Genomic DNA, 14,399 nt, shown 5'->3' on the forward strand with positions numbered 1-14,399 from the left:
TGTTGTTCCCATTTATGTTTACACTTTTTTTTATTTGTGACAAGGATTAAAGAAGTATAATTTAAAGGTGTTCATAACTGGGCACCCTGCATAAATGTAGATATAATGTGATGAAGATGAGAACAACAGAAAAATGGATGAGTATATATTTTCCATGAGTCCTAAATTTAACAACCCAACTACTTTTCGGGTTATGGATAATAGCTCTATGTTAGAGCGTTATTATTTCTTAAATAGAAAACAATATTTATTTTAAGACAAGCAAAATTTTTTATTCGATGCTTTTTATTTTAATTTTACTCTGAGTTAATTCAATTGATCAAAACTAGAAGTGCAGGAATAAGGGTCCCAAAATTAAGTTGATTCTGATTCACCATCACTCAAACACTTCACAATATTTTTTGACATGCATGCACCCTATCATGTACAGATTTTTCAACATGCTGCATCTTTTCACCCTCCTACTACCAAATACAAAGGTCCCCCTAACCCCATTTAAATGACCCCAGGCACGCTCCAATACTCTCCTGTCAAAACTATCTGACACTCCTCGTCCGGATTATTATTATTATAATTATCGCTCACCTCCCTCATTCACCAGATCTGTCACCAACACTTGGTCAGGCCAACCGAACTCACCCATAATGCACGCGCATATTCTTTCTTTGGCCGGATGCGTGTTGCTGTCAGGGAGAACAAAGAGAAGGACACTCATTCTCTATAGGTGGCGCTGTTAAGGGTGCGGGGGTGGTCAGTGCTTGAGGGGGGGGGAGTAATGAGTCATGGTGTAGGGTGACAATAAAGGGAGGGGGACCGCAACAGATCTCGGGAAACCTCATCTAGTGGAAAACCGTTATGCATTTTCCTTAGTTCTATTCCCAGATGGTGTTAGTATCGGTTTTCAGTGGTAATTTGCCTTTGTTACCAATATGGTACACTACCTTTCATAAAATGGGAGCTAAGCTTTGATGTTAAGAGATACACGTTTCTGACTTTAATTTTATGTATTTGATGGGATTAAAGAAATTTTAGATTTGTTAAACCTTAATATCATTTTTAATCATTCTAAGCTGAGAGCTAAGGTCATAGTTTTTCTGGAAATGAATTCGACTTCTGCTATTTCCCATGCTAAAATTCTATGAATTTCATTGTTCAGCGTATTGTCTTTAATTAATATTTGAGAATATTTTTTATTTCATTTTATTCATTAAATTGTATTATTATTTTTCTTTTTGAACTTAGATATAAAATTTCAATTTTTTAAGCTTTAAAAATACATAGCAAAATTTCAAAACTACAGTAATAGTTTTGATAGGTTTAAAAAAGATATTAAACCTTAAAAATTAAAATAAACTTAATTTTTATAAAATGTATAACAAATGCTGATATTTATAAGGAAATATTCCGTAATAGCAACTTAAAATAAGTAACTAAATGAAAATTCAGTATTCACATAATTTTCCGTAGGTTAAAATAAAATAGGTGACAGTGATAAAAGATTCTTTTTCTAGAAGTTATTATACCTGAAATTCGAAAAGGCTAATTTAATGACAATAGGACTTAATAATTATGTCACTTATAAATTTTCTGCAGAAAAACCACTAAATTCTGATACAGAAACATTTACCATAATATCATAACAAAATTTATTTAAAATTTGGAAATTGGTCTTCGAGGTACAGCCATTCGACGAGCATATATATATATATATATATATATATATGNTTTAATTATATATATATAAAAGGTGATATAAAAAACTGAGAATGTTTTGTTAAATTGTTTTTAATGGTAAACATTTTTACATCCAATTGATAATCATTTTTCTTCTTTATTAGTTAATGTTTTTCTGCACTACAACGAAAGAAAATTATACTTTAACAATTAAATATGTTTACAGATTAATGGTCTAATTACTTTTAATTACTTAGGTTAAAGTTTATATCTCTATCTTAAAGAACGTCACTCAGGCCTTATAGGGAAGTTTGGGTATTGAACTTCCGTTATATTTTGTTTTTCTGTACAAAAACTCTAAGACTTAGAATTTTGCTACTAAAATGGCAAGTTTCAAAGTGTACAGGAAATAATAAATAAAAAAATAGCTTTCGCTAATTTGTATTTGATGAATCTGAAATTGCTAACTTCTAAATCTGTTATAGAAATTAGCATGCGAGCTACCTGAAGCTTGTAGATTTGCAAATAGATAGTTGAAATTTAATTTGAAAAATACTTGTCGCAAAGAAACTTAATATGAGTTTTTCCTTATTTTTTCTTCACAATTCCAAAGTGTTTGAAATTTTTCAATTAGCAATTTTAAATACTTTTTTCACGAATTTTTTCTTACTTTTTTGTTTTAAATAATGACTTTTATGCATTGATGTAGGATAATTTATTTATCTCTCGAGATCTTCATTTGACGCAAAAATGTTAAAAGCAAAATAGTAGAAAATAAAAATAAATAAGAAGAAAGGAGGAGGAGAAAAACAAATTAAATGTTGTTACTAGACATAAATCTTAATATTTATACTGAAATTTTTAAAATCATAAAATAAACTCAATCCATAAGATATAAAAACCGTTTTGATTTGTACTGTTATAACGATATGAGGTTTTCTTTGTATATCGCTAAAATAATTCTAATTTATTTCAGCTTATTGTTTTATGCATGCTGTATTCTTAAGTTAAATTTTTTTTCCAAGTACAGTTGGCTATTTCGATAATCTGCGTTTCGTTGAGATTAACATATTAACAAAATAATCTTACTTCGAAATCCCCATGATTGCAAAATTATAATAATTACATATTTTGCAAACTAAATGATCCTTGTTTTTTGACAACTATTAAATTTTAAAAAGAAAAAAATAATGATGAATGAGCAGCAATCACGGGAGTTGATGAGTGGAGCGAGCAGCGGGAAGAACCTCCTAATTAATATCCTCCTAGTTCCTTAAAAATATTTACCCTGAAGAATACTTTCTATTTAAAAAACCCTGATACTTTGACTTTCTTGATCAGTACATGATAATAATTGCTCTATTGACTTACGTGACAAGAGAAATGATTTTGGTTTCGATATTACTGATTTAGTGTTGAAATTATAATATTTCTGTTAATATTTATTTTAACTCTATGTTTAATCAAATAAATATAACTAAGAAAATTTATAGCAATAATTATTTACTTTAAAACTATTCTCGTCCACCATTAATATAATAATCATTAATTTGATGTGATAATGAATTCTGTTTAATTTTACTTTCAAAACGAATTCTTATAATTCCAAAAAATTATTACTATGACACCAACAAACCATTTTAGTTTATTTTTCTAGTTCTTTGTTCCCATATTGTGATTGTTCTTATATGTGAATGGTTTATGTATTGTCTTTGTTCCCATATTTTTCCCAGTATTGATTTATAGGATTATGTTATTATCATCATGAAATTAAGTAATAAAAAATTACAAAAGTTAGGTGGAAAAAATTTATATAAATTATAAAACTGTAAAAAAATATGTGTGAAATATTTCTGCTTCATGTTATAGATGGTTTCATATATAAAGTGTTTTATCTGCTTTTATTTTCATTTATTTATTGTTTAGCATTCTGCAGTTTTGCTTATACTTTTTTTCCACATATTTAAACATTTTTACTTTATATTTCCTGGTAGTATAGCTTTTGGAAAAGCATGTAATATTCAAAAAATATTTTTGTTTAGGTTGAGAGCTTGTAAATAAAGAGTAATTCTAAATTTATTTGCTTCTCTTTTTATGTTTTTTTATGGCAATTAAACCACTCATATTCACTTTCTCATTTTCCTTTCATTTTATTTCTAATTATTTTAAAGTACATTTCAACCAGTTTTTCCTATTACTATTTCTTTTTTATGTAGTTTTTTGTATTCTTTTATCGCTTTACTTTTAAAAGTAGTACAATGAGAAATAAAGCAGGGTCAGGACAACTGGAATAATTAATATCGTGTTTCTGGCTCTATAGGAACACTATCTTCTTAGTAATTTTTCTTCTGAGTATCACACACTTCTATAGTAATTTTTACCGAGGCACTTTCGTAAATATTTCGGTGAAACTAGCAATAAAAAAAATATTATTTTATAATGAGAGTTGAAATTTTCTAAATATGGCAAAATTTGGTAATCTTATCATAATATTAACTTTATGGGTATTATTACCTTAGTTTGGAAATAATTACCTTAATGCAAGGCAAAAAAACAACAACATTTATTTCGTTAAATTTACTTCAATTTTGTATTTATTACTAAATGTATGGTAATAAGAACTATAATTTTGAGAACCAAAATCTTCTTTAAACAATTTTATCATATTAACAGAAAAATTAACAAAATGAATGGTTTAAATACTGTTTTAGTTTTATTAACAAAACTGAGTTTTTTTTTTTAACCCGAATTGCTTTTACCATACAGTAAAGTATTTTGCTAGAACTTTTTTCTCCGTGTACATTAATATTAAAATAAGTCAACTTTGAAAAGCAATATTGGGAATTTTTCTTTTTATAGCATTTTTTTAAGGTTTGATTTATATAAATTCTTTGATTGATGAGTTAAAAGAGTTTTCAGATAGACTGAAAAGCAATACAAAACTTTTAGTGAACATCGTCGACCAAGAAGTCTTTCTGGTACGGAAACTTTATTTTGCACAATATGCTTATTTGTAAAACAAAAAATTACTAATCTATGGTTGAATTCATTGTTGAATTTCAAATTTCTTTTTAAACAGAAATGATTTTAGTTCGGAATGGAATAACCTTTGTTAAAAGAATTTCATAATTGGGGGCAGAAATATTTCGATTAGCTTAAAAAATTACAGAGATATGGTGAAATTGATTTCGGTAATAATCATCATACGATTTCATGTAAGAAACAAAATATTTCTATGCATTGTACTCATAAAAAATTAAGAAAATTATAGAGCTAATCAGAAACCAATACTACAAATAAGTTAGATATAAATTAAGTGTCCTATCGATTCCCTTCATGTATTACACTGTAAAAAATTCCGGTCCAAATTGCGGTAAATAGTGCCGACGCTCAGGATACCAGGACATTTTACCGTAAATTCCACTTTTACTGTAGAATTTTACGAAATAAAAAAAATATAATATACTTTAAATTTTACAGTAATATTTACTGTAAACTCACTGAATTAATCTAATCCAATAAATATTACGGTACATATTTTTTCGATAAAAAGGGATTTTATGAATGATGTGCCCAGGGTGCCGTTATTTTTTACCGTAATATGATCCGAAGTTTTTTTTACAGTGTAAGAGATTTGAAATCTTTGCTTTTAATGTCTCGATAATTCGATATTATAATATCTCTATATTATGACGAAAACTAACTTACATGTTATATAATAGAATAGAAATCCATTTCAATGTTACATAATTTCCACTTAATGTTTAACTGTTCTCCAAAACTAAATAAGACCATCCCAGCACATTGTATCCAAAGATTTGTTTCTAAGAAACACTCTTGTCATAGAAAAAAGACTCGGTGGGAGTAAAAAAGAAAAATAAAACTTGGGGTGAACAAAAGCCATCTAAGAGCTCAAGAAAAGGAGCAATACAAAGAAAAAAAAATTCAAGTCGATAGGGGCTAGAGGATCACAAGAAAAATGGGCCCTGTCCACACTTTAGACAGTAGAGGTCCTTCCCGAGGGGGTCACCCGCAGGCCATCAGGTCTGTTCTAAGTCCCCACGGGGGATCCGGCTGCCGGACCACAAGTGAATTGTCTTTTGTTCTTTTTCTCCATCCCGGATTCCCGCTTTAATTAGAGAAACCTCTAATGGTGGCTGATGGCCGGACGAAGATTTCCATGTAATTGTGGCTTTTATCTTCCAGGATCTTCGATGCAGGAAGAACTTTTCTTTTAGGATGGTACTGCACCAACGGTTTGTACTCGTGGGGAACTTAAGGGAGGATTTATTTGATTGCCCATCTAATTAATGTCCAGGACTTTTCTTTACTTTTTAATTTGGTTTAAGTCTAGGTTAAAGAGAAAATTGCATTTTAATTATTTATAGAGAATTATACTATCGCATTTGTTATTTTTTGTAAGTTCTTATGGAATTTTTTTCAGTTTAAAATTGGTATGAATGTATTCTTAATATAAATAGTCATTTAAACTACCATTTAGTTTCATTTAATTTAATTAAAATTCCTATGGATTTTTATGGAATTTGCAGCATTAAATTGTCAATAATGCTTTTTTAATATAGTCATTCAAATTACTATATAATTTAATTAACTTTAATAAAAATTCTTATGGAATTTTAAGGATTTTAAAGCTTAAAATTGTCAAGAATGTATTTTTTACATAGTCATTCAAATTACCATATAGTTTCACTTAATTTAATTAAAATTTTTATGTATTTTCTTAGGCTTAAAATTGGTAAAAATGTTTTCTTAAATGATTCATTCAAATTATCATGTATTGCAGCTTTATATAAATTAAAATTGTTATGAATTTTTTTACAGTTTAAAATTGGTAAGAATTTTTGGAAATACTTATTCAAATTGCTAGATAGTTTTATTTAAATTAACTTAACATTCTTTTGAATTTTTTATAGCTTAAATTTCGTTGGAATGTATTCTTAAAATTGTCATTCAAATTATGATATAATTCCATTTAATTTATTTATATTTCTCATAAATTCTTTTTACAGTTTAAAATTGGTAAGAATGCATTCTTAAAATAACCATTCAAATTACGATATAGTCTCATTTAATTTAATTAAAATTCCTATAGATTTTCCACAGTTTAAAATTTGCAAGAACGTATTTTTGATATAGTCATTCAAATTACTGAATAGTTCGATTTAATTTAAATTAAAATCCTTATGGATTTTTTTTACAGCTTAAAAATGTCAAGATTGCATTCGTAAAACAGTCAATCAATTTATTTTATAGTTTAATTTAATTTAAATTAAAATTCGTATGGATTGTTTACATCTTAAAATTGGTAAGAATATATTCTTAAAACACTCATTCAAATTATTAAATGTTAGTTTGGTTTAATTTAAATTAAAATTGTTCTAGAGTTTTGCACAGCTTAAAATTGGTAATAAGTTTTTGAAATTCAAATTGCTATATAGTTTCATTTAATTTAAATTAAAGTTCTTATGGATTTTTCATAGCTTAAAATTTGTAAGAATTTATTCTTAAAATAGTCATTCAAATTGCTATATAGTTTCATTTAACTCAAGGTACAAGTTTAAGAAGAAGAACTTTGTATGCAGGGTAGAATGATCCAGGTTAAAGATTCAACCAGTCTTGAATTTTTAAAGCTGCATATTATTAACTAGCCATTATTTAACATGTTTGTTAACAGAATGTTAAAATAAATGTTTTCTATAGTAAGTCCTGTAATTTTGTATTAAAGTTCGTTACATCAATTAATGTTGAATTTTACACTACTTGCTTTTATTGTGTTTCCGTTGATCAGATTATCTATACAAATTCTCAAGTTTTTCCTTTAAAAATTTTTTCATGTACTAAATTTATTTATAAAAGACATTGTAAAAGCGTTTTTTACTGAAAATGCAGAATTTTTGAAATATCAATGGCAAAAACTAAAGTTTATATTGTAAAGACATGCCAGTATTTAAATATTTTATTCCACTGTATTTAAAAACACCATACAATTAATTTACAGGCTTACTATATTCAGTATAGATTTCGCACTTCAAAGTAAACGTTTTATAAATAGATTTTTTGCTATGAAAAATTATAAGAGGTACAATTTAACGTAATGGTGACATTAATAATGGTAACATTTACCGTGTTAGGTATGAGAACACCAAAAAGCTCAGTAATTTTTACCGAAGCTCTTCTTACGAAAAACTCAATGCTATTTGAAAAACAATCCTGGTTTTTAATTTTAACATCTACCCATAAAGACAGAAAAAAATAACAAGGGGAAAAATTGGTCAATGAAAATCAATAAAAAGAGTTTCAAAAAAACTTATTAAAATGAGAAACGGAACTTCAGTTAATACTCAGAATAGTGCGAAACGGAAAATATATTTACTTGTTTTGGACTGTAAAGAAGGGTCTGGGCTTATAGAACGGACAAATAACTTAAATTTTTAAAAAAATATTAAACTTCTTAAAACTTGGCAATTTTGAATTTCTTTTATGAGCCCAGGTAATGCAACGTTGAAGTGATTTATCAGAATTAATATTTAGACCACAAATGCTCTTCTTTTTCCAAAAGTTATGACTTTTCTTTAAATTGAAATTTCGCTCCATTTTCATAAATAGCATAGAATGGACATTGTCTAAAGATAGGCAAATTTTAACCTAACAGTCATGATTAACTATCAAAAATCTACAAAAATTATTGAAATATTTTATTTGCAAAAAATGATCTTCTTATGCTGGTAAAACTTTTGAAAAACAGTCTTAAAATAACTTAAAAATATTCCTAATCGTATGATCATTCTATCATGTTTATCTGAATACTCTACCACAACAATTCCCAATTTCTTACATCTACGGAACTTTATCCGATCAAGCATCTTTTATTGAAACCCTAAATACATATAAAAATTTATAAACAGCCATGAACATATCAACCAAAGAAAGACTACTAATTTTTTTGCTAATATTTAATGTGAAGAAAGAATTTTTTTTCCATAATTCATAGAACAAAAACTCTTAAACTTATGGGTTTCTGTCGAACACCTTCGCAGGCCTGGAGTGGTATTAGTCTAGTTCTGAATTTGTTTATGGTGTATACCTTAGCTGAAAATGAGTAAAATAAGCTGAATTACAGTTTTTGAAAAAGAACTCTAAATGTCAAGAACAGTTTACTGAGATTTAGAGAACGTAATTCAATATTCTTGAATTTCGTCGTTTCATTTTGAATTTAAAAGTTCGACGAGAAATACTGATGCAATTTCGCCACATTTGAAGTTATAATTCTTATAATCCAGTTTTACCTCATTCATTTCCATATTGTTTTGGTTCTCACTAGCATAAAAATAATAAAAGTTATAAAAGTATTGTTTTTCTATAAATATTTTTTTAGTTTGTTTTGATACACATATAATTTAAAAGGGTAGTATTTTTTATTTTCAAATTTAGTGGATAACAAAAATGAGTGAAAACAATCCCACGGACAATGCGACGGATTTAAGGTTATGTCAAGGTAAGTCTATTGTGAATATCAATTGATTGTTTCTCTTCTGAAATTACATTATGACGCATTCACATACAGTATTAATACAAATACATTTTCCATGGCGAGACGATGAGGCAACCACAAGCACTTCCACCGGTTCAAGAGGTCCACGAGGGAAAAATGCACAATATTACCGTGATTACAGAGCACGGAAGCGAGAGGAGCAAGAAAAAGAGTCGTTGAATAGAACTAGTGATCCTTCTACGACTGCTGATTCTTCTACAATAAACGTCGCAGGTTGCGAAGTTTAACTTCTTCCGCACGGAGGGACTCCACGCACTATTTTTTTTTATTGGTATCTTACTTAAATAATAATAATTAAAATAATGAAACTATCAAAGAAATCATAGTTTATTATTTTGCTCTAAATATAATTACAAGTTTCAAAATCATTGCTGATTCGAAAAGTTTGAAATTTCAGAACCCCTGTGGCCCTTCACGGAACTTGAAGATTCCACGAGCACCATTTGGGAACCACTGCTTTACTACTATTGAGGGATTAGAAAAATAAATAAAGTGCCATTGTTTTTCCTTATTTTCATTGTTGTCTTTGACAATTTATGATATTAAAAACTTTTTTAGAAAATTCTAAAAAATAAAGGCGGTAAAAATAGCGCATAGAAGGTGAAGAAATTAAAAACTTGAGACAAGAAGAGTATAAAAAATATATAAGCTCATAAGTGAAACGAAATTGACCAAAAGTGGCACACCATCCCTGTCTCCTGACGATGGAATTTCCTTGAGACTCGGTTTAATATTTCTTTTTCGACACCCTCTGTCTCCTCACCAAGACCAGTAGCAGCTGGTACCACGAACGCGCAGGAATTATTAAAATTTTTACAGCAGGATAAGCCCTTGCCTCCGCCCTTTTAACGCCCCAAGTGGTGCCCGGGTCCCCTTTTCGACAGCAGGGCTTAACGCTTTGGTGAACACGGGCTGCCGTCGACCCGGCCTCCCTATTCACCCGCTCTAACTCCCTGGCGAAGCGAAATTATCTGTTCACTGTTGGTTGGACACACGAATTATGTACGCCCGATGATTTTCGGTCGCAGGAGTTGAGAGACTTTTCAGAAGACGAACGTTTTCTCCTTGTAAAATATCTGCCACCCCTTACTTTTATGCTTCAATTTCTTTTCAAAACATACACCCGCACAAGTCTCTCCGAGAGTTTATATGAAAAGGAGGAAGAAGAAAAAAAAGTGATCTGAGAGACCGAGAAGTGAAAGGCATAGTGTGAAGTGGTTACTTTTTTTTTTCTTCTTCTTATTTCACGTAACTGAGAAAAAGATGAGAAACTGTGGAAATGGAACTTTTGAGATACTTTTTTGACGTTTTATTTTTGGTAAGTTTTGAGCGGGATTTTAAGAGAAAGTTTCATCAACTTTTTTTTTTTGCATTCCGCGTATTTGTAGTTTTTAAGAAAAGAGCTGTGTGGGTTACAGTTGCGGTTCAATAGATTTGAAAAAAGTTCGAAGGTGAAAAACCAGCGAAAAATAAATGGAACTGATTTTTATCTTAATTTTAAAATGAAAGAAAACTATTGCCTTTTTCACTGACGTGATATGTCTCTCCTTCCCATTTTTTTTCTTTTTTTACATTTTTAGCTAAACAATTTTTATTTTTTTAATTAATTCTAATTTTTTCTTTTGGTTCAAATGAATTCATTTATTCCGTTTTGCTATTCTGTTCGTTCAAAATAATTCTGTTCCAAAGAAATGAAACCTAAATACAAGACATTTTGATGATCAATGTTAGCCATTTTCGTTTTTTTTGTGTGGCCATTTCAGAATAAAATATTTTTCTGAATTTGATTTATTTAATTTTTATTATTTTTCTGACGATATATTTAAGGATTCATACAGTAAAATGGTTAGTTTCATACAGGAAAATATCCTTTTTAAAATCACATACTTGACATAATTTTTTTTAAATTTTTATTTTGAATTATACAATTTCTAATGTGCATTTGATGAAAAAAATTAACGGAAGGAACAGTATTTTTATTTAAAAGAAGAAAATAAGCAACGCCTATATGCAAATAAGGTATCAGATAGCTAAACTCTTTGCTGTCACCTTTGACCCCACAGAGGTCTGCGACGTCATAAGGCAGTGCCGCTGTGACCGCGTTTGTATAGTAGAGGTACCTCATTTTCACAGAGATGCTTGTAGCGTAAGGACGTTTTGAAACACCCTAGCTTGGTCCAATCTTTGTTTTTGAAATTTTTTGTTTATTCATCTTTAGTAATGCCAGTCGTCATCGGCTAGACGGTGCCACAAGATGGCGGATGATTGGAAGACACGAGGTTGTCCGATCACAGGTCATCTAGCATGGTACCGATAAGACCTGTCTTGGACAGAAGATGATTGGGAGAGGGACTCTCTACAGTGAAGAGTCACGATTCAGTCTGGACAGCGACTCGAAGTGTGTTCTAATCTGGAAAGAGCCCGGGAGTGGATATCGACCCTCTAACTCTGTCGAAAAGGAAAGGACCACTATGGCCGAAGTGGTCTGATGGTCGGCTTATCGATCTTCATGTGTTTGATAAATGTACTCTGAAAGATCAATGGTACAGGGATGAGGTCTTTGAATCTTATGTGAGACGCTGCCTTTGAGCATATGGACCAAATTTCACCTTTACGGGCAATAATGCCCATGCCTACGGGGACAATCGGCGGAAGAATCCCTCCAATCAGAGGATCTTCAACAATTGGAGTGGCCTGCAAAATCTCCTGATCTAAATCCCATCAAACACGTAATGGACGCCTTTGGACGTTTAATTGCAGCTCAAAGACCATCTCCAACAACCATCGATGAACTCAAGGATACCTTGGTGCAAGAGTGGGTTGCCACGGGGATTGATATTGACCTTGGCAAACGGTAGGAAACGATGAGAGAGTTGTGTAGTTGTAAGCACCCTATTAGATCTGTTTCTCTGGCTGACAGGGTATCGGCCAGTTCCTATGTTGAACAAGTGTTTCCTTATTTAGTGCACAGGCCGTGCCTGTTTTTGCTTTCCCAAATACTGGTTTGAGCCAGGTTCAGTTTTATTTGCTTTGTTAGTTCTTTTCCAGTGCAATAATAAAGGAAGGAAAGAAAAAAAAACATTTGTCTACACAAATGTTTTCACCATTGTATTATATTCATATACACCGAAGAGCCATTACATTATGACCTCCCTCCATGTATAACAATGGGCTCGCCCAGGTTTTCATGGTTTCTCGCCCAGGAACAATGTTTTTATGGGCGCATTAGAACCCATTATTCTCATCGAACAATCCCTGACGTCTGTAAGCTACCTGAATATAGTTGCAGATCAGGTTTACCCATTCATGGCAACAGTTTTTCCTGAGGGGGATGGTGTTTACCAATAGGATAATGCACCATGTCATAAGGGTCGAATCGTCGTGGATTGGTTCGAGGAACATTCCAGCGACTTTCAAGTCATGTCAAATTCACCTGACCTTAATCCATTAGAGCAATCGTGGTCCTGCTTGAAAAACCAAATTCGTGCTGTCACGCTACCCCCTCGCAATGTGAGGGAATTGCAGGACCAGTTGGTGAACGCTTGGTACCAGATACCTCAGACTACCTATCAGCACCTTGTGGAATCAATGCCACGGCGAGTGCTAGCAGTTTTGAGGGCTAAAGGTGGTCCTACATGTTATTAGCAGGGTGGACATAATGCAATGGCTCTTCGGTGTATTTAATTATTTCCTAAATCTATTTTTGCTGAAATATTAAAATTTTTTAATTTTTTTAATCACAAGATATCATCAATTTAACATGGAGATCTAAAAAATTAACTTTATTCTGAATTCAATTTCTTTTCCTTGTTGCAAATATATACCTTATTTTGAAAATGAAATATTTGCAGCTCTTATAAACAATTAAACTTCGCTTATAAGGGTAATTACTACACATATTTATCTTCTAGTTTTTCTGTAGATATTTTTTGAAATTATCATAAAATAATTCCTAATTTGCACCGTTATTTTTCTTAAGTTATGTTTTACTACTGATTATGAATATTGAATTTAATTACAAAATATTATTTTCTTAAAGTAATTCTACCCTGAAATTCCTGATGAGAGAGATCAAAAGAATACGTTTTACAACTAATTCGCTGAATGAATTTATTTTTACTGATAATTTAATTTTTTGAAAAATTTCAGAAAGTAATACAATATAGAGTGTTAACTTTTTTGGAGGTAAACATGAGACTTAAGTCAAATAAACCCGAGGTATCTTAGTGACCTTTGCCCCCCTTCCTTTAATTTTGCGACAAACTAAGTTTTTAACGTTAATTTCATTTTTCTTTGTAGATTCAAAGATTGTGTAAAATTTAACCTTTGATTACGTACTTATCATTTTTGATCAGCGCTCATGGATATTGTGCCATTTATTTCTTCATTCATTCCAATCTAACTCTTCATTCAATCCAATCCAACTGTACATTAAATCCATTCCTATCCAAATCTAAATTTAATCTAAATACAAGGAAGTAGTAATAATACACTAAGCGTTACTTTTACTGCAAATGTAGGCAGTATGAAGATAAAATTCTTCATCACGAATGGGTAAACGAAGTGTCCGATATCAAATGATCTGACAACAATTCCCTCGAATTGCATCGTACAACTTGTTGTGGAGACACCTGACGGAAAGAGTTGCATTGTTTAGAAACGTCGTCCGGGATACGCAATTACTGGAGAATCGGAAAAGTTCCCGTTTCCTGGATACTTAAGGGATGTGGAGAAAAGGAGGATAATGGTCACGCTTCTCTTAGCGAACATTTCCCGCCTATCTCGATATGTTCAGTGATTAAATCTCAATGATGAAGAGATTCGAGACATATATTTTTTCTTTGTGAAAGACTTATAGAGGGTAATGAATGATTAATCAGTTTAAAATATGTTTTTTTCTATAGATATGGTTATTAAATATTAAATATAAAACTTATTCACACAATGTTAAAAAATTTTTTTGGAGTTGCACCCCGATAGTTTCGTAAATAGTTTTTATAAATATATACACCGAAGAGCCATTACAGTATGACCACCCTCCATCTATAACAATGGGCTCGCCTAGGTTTTCATGGTTTCTCGCCCAGGAACAATGTTTTCATGGGGCACATTAGGACCCATAATCCTCATAGAACAATCCCTGACGTCTGAA

The sequence above is a fragment of the Parasteatoda tepidariorum genome, chromosome 4, assembly GCF_043381705.1.
Source record: "Parasteatoda tepidariorum isolate YZ-2023 chromosome 4, CAS_Ptep_4.0, whole genome shotgun sequence".
Taxonomy (NCBI): Eukaryota; Metazoa; Arthropoda; class Arachnida; order Araneae; family Theridiidae; genus Parasteatoda; species Parasteatoda tepidariorum.